Genomic DNA, 18,751 nt, shown 5'->3' on the forward strand with positions numbered 1-18,751 from the left:
ATTTGTCTGGCTTTAAATAGGTGAGAGGAACAAAAGAGATAAAAGGGGAAAACAATAGGTTAATTTCAAATGATTACTTTTTCTACACGTTATTATATTAACACATAAAGCTTTATGGTCTCTGAGCCTGAGGAAAGAAAGTCAATCCCAACAGAACATTAATGTTAACTCTACTGCTCAATGTAGTCAGTCAGTATCAGCTCTGAATCATCTCACTTATAAATCGTTTTCTCTTAATCACTTACACAGTATGTAATCTCATGTGAGTCACTTCACAGAAACATCAGAGACCATTTGCAGGCTATGAAGATCCATCTAACATCCAAAACACCTTGAACAATATCATCCTCTCACATACCTAGAAAAATCATTGTAGAACTGAAACTGAGTGAACTGAAACGTACACTCACAAATGCGAATACAAATTCCAAGATAATTTTTCTACAATCTTTTAGATTACAAACACTGTGTTAGAGTTTGGATTTTGTATAAAATACTATAAAAACATTTTCAAAGGAAATAAAGTGTAGCGAAATGATAACCAGCCACATGGATGCAAGCTGAAAATGAATGAGTCAATGTAGATTTGTGTTTAGATTGAAAAGGAACCATTAAGTGAATTGCATAAATGTGTATATGAAATGTATGCATAGACTACAGTATTTCCGTAACGCAGTCACCATTTATAAATTCTGCATCTTTATTTGAAAAACTATTTCAACATTCTAAGTGAAACAGCAAATGAGTTAATGGATCAAGAGCTCTCATGAATCCGTGAGAGGATGTCTGTTCAGGACTATGCTTACATCCTTTATTCATATCTTCAGACCAATTATCGTCATCTCTGCTTTTACAGTATATGAAGGGTTAATAGGGGGAAGATTCTTATGAGCGGCACAGGAAATGAGGTTGAAAAGAGAGAGAAGAATATATAAGAAAGCAAAGGAGTTTAGCTTGGATGGTGCAATATCTGAGGTGCCACATTTCAGGCACCAAGATTCTGCAGTTCATTTCTTATTCAGTAAAACCAAATCTTCAATATCTGACCTGAAGATGCTCCAAAGAGCTCAGAGAAGAGTGGTTGCTTGTGGATGTGTGTGTGTGTTTGTTTTTTAAGAGAAAAGCTGGAGAGAGAGAAGAGCTTGAGAGAGAGGGTTGACTTGAAAGGCTTCTTTGACATTGGAATTTATTTGCTTTGTTCCATCAGTTAGATCATACTGATATACTGTATAGCACATGAATAAAACATTGTTTCTGCTTCAAGGCTACGATGGTTCTTTTGTCTTGTTTACTCAAGGTTTGGAAAGAAATGGGAACACACAACATAATAACTATCTTCATGACATATTCTATATTTTACAGATGGAGTTTTCATTTTTTATATGATTCGCATGAATACTGTACATATTTATTTGTATGTTAAAGTGATAGTTTACCCAAAAATGAAAATGCTGTCATCATTTACCCACTCTCTTGCCTTTATATACCTTTATGACTTTCTTTCGTCTGCAGAGCACAAAAGAAGATATTTTGAAGAATGTTATTAACTAGCCCCCATTTACTTCTATTGTATGGACACAAAACCAATGCAAGTAAATGGAGGCCAGATAACAACATTCTTCAAAATATCTTCTCTTGTTTTCTGCAGAAGGAAGAAAGTCATACAGGTTTGAAATGACAAGAGGGTGAGTAAATGAAGACAGAATTTTTATTTTTGGGGGAACTGTCACTTTGAATGTGATTCCATCACATTCACTTTTGTACATTTACAAATCAATAAAAGGTTTGCATCTAAAATAAATGAAATCAGCCAATTTGTTATGCAAATCATAGGATCATGTTTTTTGACTATGTGCAATGGAGCATCCATTCAACAGGGGGCACAATAAAAAATTGGGAGTATAAAATACTACAGTCAAAAAGTCCAGGCTGCTTTCCCTATGGCAGTGTGTGTGTTGAGCAGAGAGTAGGCAGAGACAGAGAGAAGTGTCATACATAATTCACGCCATTCTCTGAGTATTTTCGGATTACTGTGACAGATACATGAGTCCCTCAGGAACCCGGCTAACACACACGCATTCACTTGCGCACTCCACATCGACGCACTCACTGTCTCTGAGGGCAGTGAGGAAACAGTTGGAGTCCTCCCACGTGACATTTAACACACTTCTCCAGTATGACACATTACGTACAACATCTCAGTGCTGCGTCAAAGTGCTACACTCCACACAGAAACACATACTCCCACATTTTCATTAGTTTTTTTACTACAGTGTGTCTGTGTAATACAGAGTTTAAATTTTATGTCAGTGTGCATGTGTGTGTGATGTTTATAGTGAGTGAATACCCAAGATGTGTCCATGTATGGCAGGGTTGGGAATCGTGAACCATTTTTTTATTTAGAACTTTTTTAGTCCATTAAAAAAAACGAAAAAGAAAAAAAAGTTTTATTCTTTTTTGCTCCGGTCCCTGAATGTTTGAAATTTTCCAGTGTGTGTTTTTATAGCATTATAGCTAAAGAAATGCTTTTAGGTTTTTGCTGAGTTGCGCATTTGCAATCTGATTCAATAAAGACTACAAAAAGAACACATCTTTCAGTTGAGTGCAATTAGAGAATAAGTGACTCTCATGAGCCAAAAGAGACACGGAGATCAATGAGTTATTAGTCTGAATCAGTCTACTGAATCATTTACTGACTGAATCAATGAGAAAGGTCCTTAACTTAATTCTTGAACCTCAAATTATTTTCATCAGGTTTTTTTCATGGTCATACATGTATTTCAGAGCAATTACATTAAATGGAATTAATTAAAAAAGTAAAATATGACCAAGTAGTTTTGTTCTAATTTTCTATACGTTGTTATGTAAATATTAATTAAAGGGATGTTTCACCCAAAAATGAAAATTCTGTCATCATTTACTCACACGCTTGTCATTTCAAACCACAAAAGAAGATATTTTGAAGAATGTTGGTAACCGAACAACGGCGGTACCAATTGACTTGCGTTGGTTTTGTGCCCATACAATAGTAGTGAATGGAAACCAACATTGTTCAGTTACCAACATTCTTCTAAATATGTTCTTTTGTATTTTGCAGAAGAAAGAAAGTCATACAGGTTTGAAATGAAAAGAGGGAGAGTAAATGATGATAGAATTTTCATTTTGGTGAACTGTCCCTTAACCAAATCGATTAATTAAAAGTGAATTTAAACCAGAATCATTTAAGTCCCTGTGATTCCTATTCCCAATGTGAGTGTGGTTATATACTTATTCTTTATAATTGTATTAGATGAGTGTATGATTCTGTGAGTTTTTTTGTACATGCAAGTTACGTGGATCAGCTGGCAATGTGACCAACCATACCCGCAGGAGAACACACACGAAGACAAAAATCTGCCAGCACCCTTAGGACTCAAAACAACTCATGTGCAAACACATACTCACACACGCATTCTCCTTGCACATTCATTCATGTGCAAACAGTGCAAATGGAATGCTTAACAAACTAAATTAAGGTACAACTGATTTTATTAAATGATTGGTGATAGAATCCATTATGGCCACCTGACTGAGGACTAAAATAATTAGTCTTTGACTCATTCTTATTCACCACCGAACTCTTAAACATTTTGCATTATTGAGTTTGGTTGAGATGATTATTTTGTTTGGACTGATTTGGAAGGGTGATTCATTAATCGTTGTCTTTTTCTGTGTGTTTGAAGTTGTGTGCTGATGATTGGTTGAATAGATGTAAATTGCTGAGTATACCAAGCACTGATTAAAAAACAACAGGAGAGAAAAATGCGAGGAAAGAACGAAACATTCTTGTTGCAATCAGGAATTCGTTCATAACAGTGCGAGTTTCCAATAAAAATGATTTACTGTAAGCTTCCCTTTCCCAGAATTCAGCACATACGTATCTAGCGCCCACAGATAAACAGATCCGACAGATCAACAATGGACAGATAATTAACCCCAAAGTCAATTTTGTAATTTATCCCGAGACCATCACAAGGTTTGACACATCCGAGATATCGTGATCCAAGATTATTGAACTGCTTCCGGAAGGTCCCACCTCTAATTCCTCACGGCAGTATGTAATTATGTCACACATGCAGGATAATGGGCGTCTCCGGCTTTATCAGGAGAGGTTTAAGGTGTAATTAGTAAGTAATTGACTATGTTGCAGTGATATTCTGATAACTATATTCTCTGATAACTGCCATCAATTGCTTGTGTACTAATTTGTCAGCACAGCTGAAGGCTGAACTAAAGCACGTGCGCACCCATTGCCAACAAAACACAGACATCAGTTTCACTCACCGCATGCGGTTCATGTCCGGCATCCTTCAGCGCTGGGACGGCTCCATATATCAGTTTCAAACAATCTCCAAATCCAGCGTTATATCCACCGTTTATATAACATTCATCACCCAAATGCAGTGAACAAACAAACACCTGAACTTTGCGAACGTATGCTCTCTCTCTCTCCTGCACACAAGTGAAAGTGACGTCTGCGCATGCGCCTTCTCCTGCTCTCCTTGCTGCCGCGTGGGCCTGCCGCGTGCTTTTCCAGGAGAATTGTCCAATAAGGGACTAAGAAAAATTGTTACGAAACAGTTTTACATGTTCGAAAAAAAACTTTCCGAAACCTGTACGATCGCTGGGGGAGTGTATCGAGCACAGAAATACTACGTAATACGCCCAACTCGTTTTTTGACAACATGACCATGTTAAGCATGAGAAGACAGCACGTTTAACATTGTAAAGAAGTCAGAATGCATGACACACTGTTGCAGCACCCCTTTAACCTTTCAATTAGAGAACAATAAAGGGAAGAGCTAATCCAATCCAATTTCTCAGCAAATCAGGCATTCAATTTCTTTAAGTATTGCCTTCTGCAGTTATTGGAACATATGATAGGCAGTGTGTAATATACAGGTGCTGGTCATATAATTAGAATATCATCAAAAAGTTGATTTATTTCACTAATTCCATTCAAAAAGTGAAACTTGTATATTGTATTCATTCATTACACACAGACTGATATATTTCAAATGTTTATTTCTTTTAATTTGATGATTATAACTGACAACTAATTAAAATCCCAAATTCACTATCTCAGAAAATTAGAATATTACTTAAGACCAATACAAAGAAAGGATTTTTAGAAATCTTGGCCAACTGAAAAGTATGAACATGAAAAGTATGAGCATGTACAGCACTCAATACTTAGTTGGGGTTCCTTTTGCCTGAATTACTGCAGCAATGTGGCGTGGCATGGAGTGGATCAGTCTGTGGCACTGCTCAGGTGTTATGAGAGCCCAGGTTGCTCTGATAGTGGCCTTCAGCTCTTCTGCATTGTTGGGTCTGGCATATCGCATCTTCCTCTTCACAATACCCCATAGATTTTCTATGGGGTTAAGGTCAGGCGGGTTTGCTGGCCAATTAAGAACAGGGATACCATGTTCCTTAAACCAGGTACTGGTAGCTTTGGCACTGTGTGCAGGTGCCAAGTCCTGTTGGAAAATGAAATGTGCATCTCCATAAAGCTGGTCAGCAGCAGGAAGCATGAAGTGCTCTAAAACTTCCTGGTATACGGCTGCGTTGACCTTGGACCTCAGAAAACACAGTGGACCAACACCAGCAGATGACATGGCACCCCAAACCATCACTGACTGTGGAAACTTTACACTGGACCTCAAGCAACGTGGATTCTGTGCCTCTCCTCTCTTCCTCCAGACTCTGGGACCCTGATTTCCAAAGGAAATGCAAAATTTACTTTCATCAGAGAACATAACTTTGGACCACTCAGCAGCAGTCCAGTCCTTTTTGTCTTTAGCCCAGGCGAGACGCTTCTGATGCTTCCTGCTGCTGACCAACTTGGAGGCTGATGGAGATGCAGATTTCATTTTCCAACAGGACTTGGCACCTGCACACAGTGCCAAAGCTACCAGTACCTGGTTTAAGGACCATGGTATCCCTGTTCTTAATTGGCCAGCAAACTCGCCTGACCTTAACCCCATAGAAAATCTATGGGGTATTGTGAAGAGGAAGATGCGATATGCCAGACCCAACAATGCAGAAGAGCTGAAGGCCACTATCAGAGCAACCTGGGCTCTCATAACACCTGAGCAGTGCCACAGACTGATCGACTCCATGCCACGCCGCATTGCTGCAGTAATTCAGGCAAAAGGAGCCCCAACTAAGTATTGAGTGCTGTACATGCTCATACTTTTCATGTTCATACTTTTCAGTTGGCCAAGATTTCTAAAAATCCTTTCTTTGTATTGGTCTTAAGTAATATTCTAATTTGCAAGTAGTCCATTCTCTGGTTTTCCTGCAGGTGACCTCATAAATCTGTCTTCTTATGATGCACTTAGGGCTTTACAATTACTCCAGAGCACTCGTAGATCTACAATGATTTTCAAGTGCTACTTAAGTTACGATGCTTTTGGGAAACAGGTTGTAATATTAAGATCACTCGTACGATCGTTTTTACGATCACTTTAGGCTTACGATGCTTTTGGGAAACCCAGCCCTGGTAGTTTTGGAGGGAGGAAGCTGGTTGAATTTTGAACGACAAAACTCAAAAGGTGTTTGTGATATTGTGGCTTTTGACTGTGTTACAAGGTTATTTTAGTTTCCTGAAATTTGAACTTTGAAAATGTTCTGTTTATTAAAATCAATTAAAATACTGGCTTAAAAATGATTGGAAAAAATGAAAAACTTTAGGGCACTAAAAAAAGTTGAAGGCACTAAAATTATAATATAAATAATTATAATATAAAAAACTAAAATAAAATGAATTAATCTTATATAGCGACATATAAATAAAAAATGGCAAACAAATATTGTTTAAAAATTTAAAAAAATAAAAGCTAATTTAAAATATTAATAAAACTGAAAAAAAACTCTGCTGTGTTGCTGGTAGAAACCAACAAATATTATTTATTTTATGCACCTACAAACGAATGAAATAGACATTGTACATAGTTCACAACTTAAAATGGAACAAAACGAACGCTTCTGAATAATAATATAAAATAATATAATTTATCTTGGAGCACTGAGATATTTTAGAAGGTGAATTTTCATTTGTGTATTTGTCAGACTTACAAATGAGAATTATATAAGCAGAAGAAATACAATACAAGTACCTAATTTGTCTACGCACTACAGCAATACATTACTAGAGGAGTAATGCACTTTTTCAATGGACTGAAATGTTGTATTATTTTACATTTTCAAAGCACATTATTAGCAAACAGTGCAAATGTTCCTGTAAGGGAATACATAAACATAACAATATTTACCTTGAATACAACGTCAGTAGCTTAGGATGAAAGTGTCTGCCATTTGCCTTTAAAAAATATTAACAATGCTGACTGAAATGTATGATGCTAATATAATATATTACCAACAGAATCAACAAAAGAATTAATCTAGAATCACCATGACAGGGCTTGACAGCATGACAGCAAATGTCCCTATAAATCCTATAACCTCTTATACCTTATAACCTCCAAATTTGTTCAGTGTGTGGGGTATCTAAATAACCATCCATCAAAACAATGTATCAAAATCTAGGCAAACATCTGTATACCAGTATTTGCTGGAAACAGCAACTTCAGGCATCAAAGCTTGATATCTCCAGTGGCAGAACCGTGTGCCAAAATCTCCCACCAGACTGAAAAACTAGAGAGTGCTTTTGATTTGCTATTTGATTACCCCTAAAATGATGGATCACTTTGATTAGAGCTCAGCAGTTCACAACATCTCACATCTGAGCGGCTCCTAACAACTTTGATTTTCACAAGTCTGATGCGCTCACACACACACATACACACAACCAATGTGAAGTAGGTAGAATAAGATAGATGTTGAGGAGCTAAGACTAGACAAGCCCACACATCAGAATAAAGAGATATATAAATCATCTCAGAGAGAGAAAGAGAGAAAGAGAGAGAGAGAGAGAGAGAGAGAGAGAGAGAGAGAGAGAGAGAGAGAGAGAGAGAGAGAAAGAGAGCATCAGTAAAGCAATTAATCCTTCTCGTTGGAATTAACGAAGCACCTGACAAGAGTAAAAGAAACGAAATAAGACGAGCTGTTATCATTGACAAGAAGGGGAAGAAAAGACAGAATAGCCGCTAAATACTACTACAAAGACCAGCTTAAATTAACATGAATTTATTGTCGTTTCAGTTTGGTTTATGATGGTTTACACTGGTCCGCTGGTAGTGTAATATAGCCACATATATAACAAAATGTAATATAATATAATATAATATAATACAACATGCATTTGGCAGAGTAAAGCTATATATAGTAATAATAGTCACCTGTGAACAGAAGTGTAGCCATAGCGACATTATTTGAAAGCTTTGGTTAACATAATTATTGACAAAACATTTACAATTAAATATTTATTTCATTTATCATGCAAAAAATACTGGTTTACCTAAATAGTCTTGCTGGTGAAGCTAGGCAGAAGTGTAATAAACCAAACAGGCGGACAGGGAAATACTGCAAAATAATCACATTTTCCTCAGACTTTTAGCACAATGTTTACATAAGGGTTACAGAATATTAGCAAAACGTTTTTACACCCCAAAGAAATAAAATACAAAAATGAGAGGAAAAAAAGAGGAAAAAATATGTGAAAGGCTAAATCCTAGTCTTCTCTCTTGCTTGTCACAGATAAACCAAGATGAAGGGATGATAATAAAGAAATACAATCAATATTCCTGCATTTGCTCTTTCTAGCTTACCCTGCTCGAAAAAAGCCATCTTCATTCAGGACATCTCACTCCCTCTGTCTCGCCTTGTCTCTCTCTCTCTTCCTGCATTTGTGATTCAATGATTTGTTTTTCATCAAAAAAGAAGTAAAAAATTAGCAACCGAAGGCAAAGTAAAGACAACACGGCTCTCTAGACAGACTTATTTACAGTTTACCATGTACAATACCTCCATAATACACCTTACATCCATAAGGTTACAAATGAGCACATTATCATTAAAAAAAACTACCCTTTGCAGTATGAAACAGACAGCTGATACATATTAATTGGTACCGTCTAAATACTGCACAGGCAAGTTTAAGTGTCTAATGATTTATGGGCGTTAATCCATAAAGAGAAAAAAAATAAAATCAAGCACAAATCAAGCATATAGCGTTAGTTCTGGCTGGTCACGTGAGTCAAGCTTGCATCAGCTGGTCCTCCTCTACCTCTAGAAATATGATGCAATCACAGCTTCCGTTTAAAAATTAATTCAGCTACTAGCAGCTTATCGCGTTGTTCAGAAGCAAATTACTCTCCTCCATCCCCAGCTCCACATCACATTTACAATCGGGACTTGACTTCTGTTATTCCTTTTCATAAGTCTCAACCACATTTTAATTATGTGTTACACTTAAATGTCTTTAAGAACTAATGACATCTGCTTGTTCTGTTCCGTTTACTCTAAGGGGGTTATCATCACTGCGCTCCCTGCTCATATTCATGCATGGATGGGCAGGGAGTTTTGCCCAGAACAGAACCATACCACCAATCTAAACTGTATGCTAACTGTCAATCATTTTTGACGGTAGTGAACCTGACAGAAGTAGCTTTACGGTGCACAAACCTGAGTAAAAAGCCAAAACACATTTACAATCCCAACAGATAGCGCTACCAAGGTGACTAATGTATTAATTTATTTTGCATGGCAATGTTCGCGATTCTTATAAGACCTATGTACACTCTTAAAAATAAAGGTGCTTAAAAGGTTCTTCACAGCGATGCCATAGAAGAACCATTTTTGGTTGCAAAGTTTTGCAAAGAATAAACAATAAAGCAAAGATGAGTTTACTAGGGTCTGATGGCCACACACAGGTGCGAAAACTAAAGGCAATCAATGATGCAGAATCTCCAGTTTAAATGATGAGTTGTGTTAATGAATTGTATGGATGAAAGTTCAGAATTAATGGATGCATGTACAGTATGTTCCATTGTAGCTCATAATGATCTCTTATATAACTCTTACCAAACAGTATAGGAAAATTGCTTTGTAAATGTCTTTGTTCTGTTGAACACAAAAGAAGATATTTTGAAGAATGTAGGAAAGCAAACGGTCTTGGCACTTTTGACTACCATTGTAATTTTTCCTACTATGGTAAACAATTGTGGCCAAGACCTGTTTGGTTACAAGCATTCTTCCAAATATCTTTCTCTGTGTTCATCAGAACAAAGAAATTGATACAAATTTGGAACAATATGAGAGTGAGTAAATTATGACAGAATTTTTACTTTTGGGTGAACTTTAACAGAGGTTTACTTACAAGCAACATCCTATATGGTTTATATTTGTCATTAACCTGTTAATTCAGATTTATGTAGTACTAAAAAAAACTATGATATAGGTAATAAAAACACTTGAATAAACATAACATATTGTTTACCTTGAATACCTTGTAAAAAGGAAAAAAATTCTTAGGGTGTCAAACGATTTATCGCATCCAGAATAAAAGTTTGTGTTTACCTAACTTTTATTCTGAATGCGATTAATCGTTTGACAGCACTAATTGCGTATACTGTATACATTGCAAATGTATGTGGGAGATGCACTTGGTGAACGCAGTGCAAGTCCAAAGTGACTTACAGTGCATTCAAGCTGTGCATTTTTTACCAGTACTGTATGTGCGAATTCATGACCTTTGCATTCCCTATGCGATGCTCTATCTGCTAAACTAAAGAAACTTAAAACATACAGAATCACACACTATTGAAATATATTAAGGTTCATGTAAATGATGTTAGCAGGAGAGCAGAAAGTCATTTGTGCATGTTGTCAATCTTGCTCTTAATTCTTGCTATTTTTAACACCTTGTGCAGACGTCATTTAAAATCCATTTAGACAATTAACTTCTGTAGATAGATAATACTGCTTCAGTTTTATAATTGATATGGCACATCTATTTTCGGCATGATGTGACTGATATATAAATATATCCATTGAGAAACACAAGTTCATATCTATCCTCTGGTCTGTGCTTTGTTGTCTCGGTAATCGCATTTTTCCTTTCACATGTATAATTTTGCTTGGTAACCAAGGTGATCTGTCACACCTCACATTACTTTTTTTGCTTCAAGAGTTCAAGAGACTTGTAGAGACTATTGTAGACACCTTGGTTAATAAGTAGAGGGAACCAGTTTTCTAATTATTGTTACCATAGTTACCTCACACCTGAATCCAAAGCTATGCAATTAGACATCTTATGAATATTATTTGTCTTTGTAAAGTCTTGTGTGTTGGCAACTGCATTTCTTAAACCAGTTTTTTATGGCTTTGTGTCATTTCAGGATTTCATTTCTAGGTTATCACTGGCTCTCCAATATGGTTATCTCTACATTTCCTGCTTTAGTCGTACTATATAAATCGTATCATAAAGATTACTTTCAGCTTTCTGCTATTTCTAGTAGGGAACTCGCCATCAACAAAAACATCTTATGGCAGTCTTATGGGAATTCTTAAACTCTGAGATTCAGCAATGCTGGCAACTCTGTTAACCAAGAACATATCAATATCCTCAAGAAACCATCCAACCTCTTGTGTGCAATAAAACATCTGATGTCAAACCATTGGGAGGAGAAGTAATTGCAGAGACTTCTCCCATTGAGTGCTTCTTCAACATCTTCAACTCATTAAGAGTCATCTTGTTGCTGCTTGGTTGACTCATCATCATCTCTTTTAGGGAAGGTAAAATCATTTTTGTTTGTCTATTGTTTTTAATAGACAAAATGAAGATTAGATGAAAACCAAATTACACTTTAGTGCAAATTTCCTGCATCTCAGATGTTCTTTAGAGAAGGAACTACGGATGCCGTACTGTTACAAGAAGTCTCTTTAATGCCACATACCAATTTGCCAAGTCTTCAGTCAAGCCAATATTATTATTGATTAATACATAATCAATAGTATGTATAGTAATAGTTATAGTATGTTTATTCGTTTAAAGGGATGGTACACCCAAAAATTACAATTCTGTCATCATTTACTCACCCTCTTTTCATTTCTAACCTGTATGGCTTTCTTTGTTCTGCACAACACAAAATAAGATATTTCGAAGAATGTTAGTAAACAAACAACAGTGTTACACATTGACATTTGTTTTGTGTCCATACAATAGAAGTCAATGAGTACTGACGTTGTCTATACTGTCGGTTACTATAATTCTTTAAAATATCTTCTTTTGTGTTTTGCAAAAGAAAGAAGGTTTGAAATAGCATGAGGGTGAGTAAATGATGAAAGAATTAATCATTTTGGATGAACTATCCCTTTAATGTATTGGTAATGTATTACAATTCCTAATGTATTTGAACTGTTTCATTTTCATCTTGTGTTATAGACTCTATACGCAGGGTGATGACGTACGTCCGCTAAAATCTCAGCCAGCTAAGCCACTTCCGCTCTCATAGGGCTGAGGTAATGTTTTACCAAGTGATGAGAATTTGAAAAAAACTTTCAAATTTCAGCAAACTGACAGCACTACAGCTCAGCATTGTTGAGTACCTCTGTGATCAAGCCTCAAGTAAGTGCAAAAGTTTACTTGGATTTTTATCATATTTGTGAATGTAGCTTGAAACGGATAGCCTGAAGCTTTTCCCCTTTTTGGTTGTCGACGTATGATGTAGTGTTTGGATAATTTGACTCACGTCGTTGACCGTAATCCGATGTGCATCTTTAGTGAAAACTCTGGACACTACGTGCACCAGAAGTAACTGAGCGGACTAAGATAAAATGCAGAAGCGATCGTGCATAGAGGCTATTGCTCCTCGTCCATTTTATAAGAAAAGCATAGACAAAATTGATATTGAAACACTGACAACTCTATCAAATTTCCTAAGGTACGAAAGAGCAACCTCTGAGAAATTACATTTTCCTCTTGGTATATTTGTGATAGCACAATTTAGTAGACTTATGGATAACATTCTCCTAATCTCCTTGTTTTGACAGGCTCCTACATGATATCTGATCAATGTCAACATTTCAAACCTTGATGAATTTCTCACTTTTGCGCACCATCCACAGTCCAGTCAAGTTTCCGAAGATCGCACAATGTGTTCCATTGTTTCACAATATCCATATATTACTTGGTTGGTATAATCTACTGAGATGCCAGCATTCAAAGACATGATTAACCACAGTGAACAGATCTAAAGGCTGCACTGAAATTACAAACCAAATGGCAGCGAGAGAACAAGCAAAAAGTAATAAGCATCATCAATCTGTATACCGAAATAAATTGTTTGCTTCAAATGCTCTTCCGCATTGCAGGTATCACTTCTAAATCGTATATTTCCATTCTTTTATTTGTAGTATAGCTCTGGTACAAAATCATCTCTTCCCAGAAGTGGACAGCTACCCGACATAGAAGGTCAGAACGCTCCCATGGCATCCTGGTGTCATGAAGGTCAGATGTAATATGCGTTTGTCTGGGATGGTTTGAGCCAGTGAAGAGATTTCGAATGTTAGCCAAGGGACCGTGTTTGACAAGCCGCATACTGATCGGTGCTGAGAGACACCTTTTATATCTGGTGTTGAGATCTATGTCGGAAAACCAGATTGCAGGTGGACAGCACTAAATGCAGGTTTGAGCCGGCACATTCAACTTCTCTCAGAAGTCATAAATGAATCAAGCGTAACATTTAAACATTAATGCCCGGTTTCACAGATAAGGTTTAAGACTAGTCCCAGACTAAAATGAAAGTTTGAGCTGTCTTAACTGAAAATAAATTGCCCTGCCATATCTTTAAATATGTCAGTGCCATTGTTTTGTCTCAAGATGCACACCAGTAATATTTTTATCTAAGGCATTTTAACAAAAGCGACTTAGACATCCTAATTTAACTAGGGCATAGTCCTGGTATAAGCTAAGCCTTGTCTGTGAAACCGGGCCTAAAACTTATTTTTCTATTAAGGACTGCAGGTAAATAACCGTAATTGGGCATCTGAATAAAAAAATTAAGTGCTTTACTATTTTTCTGCCTTTCGTGTAAATTAGAAAATTCATGGATAACAACAGTCATATTTTTGAATTATGCATAATACTGTGACTAAAGAGCTTACACAAAATAGTGGATTAACCATTACAGAAACATAAAAAATGACTTTGGTAATCACTGTTAATTTAGGACAGCTGTGGCACAAACCTTAAATTAAAACTAAATTCGTAAAGCACAGTATGTTATAATCAGGTGTAAATGGCTACCTGACCACTTAAGATCAGATAGCCTACCATGCAGGTGTAAACTTTTACAAAGAGTGATTTTAACATCCACCACCTATTGCTTATATTCAAAAGAGATCAAACAAATACACATCTAAAGCGCAACAGAGGGAAAGGTTTTGGAAAAATATTACTATATAAATGATGTATGAAATGTAAACTAAATATAATGGCTTTCTTTCATAAGCACAATGGTGCCAGTGTGAGAGTCAAGAATGGGTAAAAAAATTCATTTACAGAACGTGTTTTGACAACGTAATACTTTCAGCCTAAAACTCTTTCATTTCATAGCTGTATTTTCTCAGCATGCAGACTTTGCACTGCAGAAACTGCAAAACTAATCAAATTCAGTCATGTAAAATGTATGCATAAGCACGTGCAAGCTGGCTCCATAATTGCAGCCTGGTTGATGTCGCATTAATATTTCGTGCATAGTTGATCTTACACTTGCATCTAACTGACTTGCATGTTTGAAACTTTAGGAGAGATTAAAGTACCGAAATAGCAAACAAGCTGGATTTAGGAAAAAGAAAGAGTTGTTTATCGTTATAGTTCACATTGACAGGATTCCGTGATAAATCAGCAAATTTCATAGTTGTTCCTCATACACTTACACTTTAAACAGTTATTAAAGAACTACACAGAGCTTCAGTATACCATCAGTTATTTGGAATTCATAACAACATTTCGCAACCCATTTTGAAGTCTACAGCTAAAAACCTTTTTTTGACTGTTTACTAAGTGACATTTGCAATGAGTGGGCAGTACAGCAAGCTATAAAAATAAATGATAACCATCATAATTAAACTCTAGCACTGCCAATGGCTGAAAGGCAGTTTTTATTATTTATTATTATGATTATATATTATGATGTCTGACTCACTGCAGACAGGATACTAGTTACAGTAGTCTGCATCGGAAGGCGAAAGCTGACGTCCCGTTCTAGAGGCAGATAAACATCTTTCAAAAAGCCTAAAGATAGCTCATAAAGCTGTTGTTAAATTGAGTGCTGGTGTTTGGTGACCGTTGTGCGGTGCAGAGTGACCTGGATAGATGAATCTCTTTCTAAAGGCACGCTGCAAAGTGTTTCCATTGATTTTTGAGCTCGGAGAAACAAACAAACCGTTTTGTGGTTGAGGAAAAGGGGTGGCAGGAAAAGAGGAAACCAGGACTGGCTACTTACAGCAGCCTTCTATCACAACTGCCCATTTGACAAATAACCCCACACAGACGGACACAGCATAGAAATGTGTTGTGTTGTCTTAGCCTCAGGACAGCCATGACAACAAACCACCCAAACATCTGGTTCGAGAAGTTATTAAATTGACAGACATTGTTTTTGAATAACTGCATGTATTGTGTTGATCAATCGCGTGATCCAGCAGTCTTGATTTCCTCAAAAACTACCACACATCCATTCCGTGTCATGGTCCACATCCCTTGTTCTTCCATCAAAATAACAGACTGCTTGTACTGTACATGGTCTCTTACATTAGCGAAATTCCACCCTGTATCCCCCCAGGCCTGATCACCATGACATGTGGATTGGAACAACAGCAGAGGTGAGACTGAGAATGCTCACAGCAATGCACCAAGTCCACGTACTTGCATCAGCTAATGAGGAAAAATTACTCATCCAGGTCAGGCAGAGGTCGATCTCTATGCGTCTACAACAGACAAATGACAAGAAGTGGGCTGTAACAGCAAGCAACAAAGAACAGGAAGCACACGTGCCTACATAAAAGGGACGCTCTGAATTACAAACCGGTAGCTGTAACAGCTCCAAGCCTGACATCATCATAATGGTAAAAGGTGAAAAATGACAGCAGAAATGCCTGGTCAACCAAAAGCATCAACCTGTTTGTAGTGTTGTCTATGTGACTCAGAGGAATGCAATGATCGTATCTGAACGGCATGCTCTGCACTGAGACACAGCGTGTCAACCAATGCAGAACCTGATGATGAGCTCTCATAAAGAAAAACTTGATTGTCTTTGAATTTCAACACATAAAGTCGTCCAACATCTATGTGAAAGACTGACAGCCTGACAAGACACATAAAAATTAGGGATGCACCGATACCATTTTTTAAAGACCGAGTACGCGTACCGATATTTTTTTCCTGGTACTCGTCGATACCGATACCTATAACCGATGCCTGTATAATGTACAATAATGTTAATAAACCAGTATCTTACTGGTACATTTTCCTTTTTTCTTTTGTCTTTAGGTCTACTTAAATTTAAGTACTATTTTTTAATCAAGTTCTATTTTTTATGATAAGTAGCACAATTTTACTAGCACATTTACTTCAGTTCACTAAAGTAAACAATACACTCTGTGGTCAAATTACAAAAAAAATTAAGGGGGTGGTGTGGTGAAATGTGAGTGTATTATAACATGTTCAAGTCAAACGGACTTTTATTTTGACGGGACGCTGCAAAGAGCGTTTAAGTTAACCGGACTTTTATTTTGACGGTTCGCCGCAAATGTTGTCTGTTTGTGTTCGTGTCCTCGTGCAGTGAAACGCTGGCGCTGAAAGCTCCACAAGCACAATGCGTTCAGTACACGCAACCGCACCACTCTTTCACACACGGTCACGCAAAACAAGCAGAATACATATTTAAACAGTATCTGAATATTTCGTTAACTGTTACTATGTGATGTATTCAGCGCTAATTTCTTATTAGGAAATGCCTGGATTCCTCGATTTCGCATTGCGGAAATCACAGGGCTCTATGTATGTCACCTGAGGTATCGGTGTGTCGAGTACGAATACGAGTACGAGTACATGAGCTTGGTATCCGGTGCATCCCTAATAAAAATGTTTAGGTTTATCACAGAAAAAACATTATTTCTAATTATTATATTTGTGATTATATTTAAGATTTTATTTCTAAATCTATGTACAAAAATTACTGTTGTATTGCTTAAAGGAAACGTGTTTTTTTGCAGTATTTGAGGTCTGAAGAAATACAGATTGTAATTTTTTATATTCTTATTTCAAACCGTTTTTCCCATTTTTTTTTTTTTTTTGTAAATAAATGCAAGTAGAAACAATATTTGTATATGAAATTTGAACGAAATATTGTTATTAGTTCAAATAATCAAACAAAAATGATCATTTTACCTAAACACATACCTATAAATGGTACATTTTAATATTGATTTTAAAATGATCTCTTAATTTTTTCTGAAATTTGAAACCTTGTGATTAGGCACAATCTGCTGTCTCTCTTTAGTATGCAGTTTATGCAAGGCCTAAAGTCTATGCAGCTATCAAATAAAGCAAACTAATTCTAGCTCAAAGGCATTAGTGAAATAAGCCTTTCTACAAGAGCCTGTTTGCAGGCTTTGTTTGTAATTGTGCCGTACGTTTGGAATGTGTGTGCAGTCTTGAATTATCTCCACTAATAATGAATAAGAAATGTAAACAAAAAGACTAATATCCTAACATTGTATCTATTAAAGACAGACAAATAAGATACACATGTCATAGATGGGCTTTTTCGTGATAGGTGATGCCAGCATACTCAGAGCCTGTTTTATTGTTGTGATCTTGTACTACTGGCATATTTAAAGAATCAAACCTTCTCAAAGACCTCTCTCAGCACACATACAGTAAGCAGCAGTCTCTTGTGGCACTATGTCTGTTTCCTGAATAATCGACAGGCCAGGATTGAATAATGCAAAATCTTTAGTCAACACCACCGTCCCTTAATGGACAACCACAAAACCACACCGCATCCCAAAGCACCATGGACATGTCCAGCAAAAGTATATTCAATACACTGTAGCTGTTGAATAGATTTATTATAGACCAGAAAAATTGTCAGGCAACTCTCTCTAAGACTCTCTGCACATCAAAGAATGAAAAGAGCATTAAAGCAACGGTAATCTTTGAGGTGAGGTTTTTACAATGACATTTGTGTAATCCCAGCCAGGCATTTGCTAGAAGATTGAAATTGAGAACGGCTTTCCATGAAGCCAGAGAGAGGTGGTTTTCAAATGTGAACCGAGGGAATTAACAGCTCGGCATGCGCATGCGGCTGGAGTAGGAGATGAAATACTCACTGCCTCCTCATGTGGAAATGGTTCTTCATTATCGGCAGAGGGGAAACGGTCTCTTCACTGAACACACGCTGAACGCTTCTGCTGTCTGCAAACACTCACAGATTCCACTCAGCAATCTAAAGAGAGAGAGCGAGAGAGAGAGACAACCACATTACATTACAAAACATCAATGCTTGTTTGTTTTAATACACCACATTTTTATTTTGCTTACACGCTTTGAGGGAAACATTGTCTCTTTCAACAATGAAAGCATTTCACTGGCTGCGAAAGATGGGGATGGGTTTTAAACGGTCTCATGCATTCAAAAACTACCATCCTATGATGTGTTTCCAGGCTGGAAAAGTAACACATATGAGGAGGAAGTAAAAATGATGGCAAAAATAACAAGAAAAGAAAAACAAAGCTTATT

At 36.8% G+C, this 18,751-nt stretch overlaps 1 protein-coding gene across 3 annotated transcripts in view; it reads right to left on the reverse strand.

Moving 5' to 3' along the window:
• The window catches only part of dlgap3 (discs, large (Drosophila) homolog-associated protein 3), a 158,334-nt gene that overhangs the window by 57,418 nt on the left and 82,165 nt on the right, over positions 1 to 18,751 (reverse strand). For all 3 annotated transcript variants that reach the window (XM_057354408.1, XM_057354409.1, XM_057354410.1), the window contains one exon: positions 18,343 to 18,458. The gene's annotated coding sequence lies outside the window, so the exon portion shown is untranslated. The remainder of the gene's footprint in view (positions 1 to 18,342; positions 18,459 to 18,751) is intronic.

Source organism: Triplophysa rosa, linkage group LG16, assembly GCF_024868665.1.
Source record: "Triplophysa rosa linkage group LG16, Trosa_1v2, whole genome shotgun sequence".
NCBI classification, from domain to species: domain Eukaryota; kingdom Metazoa; phylum Chordata; class Actinopteri; order Cypriniformes; family Nemacheilidae; genus Triplophysa; species Triplophysa rosa.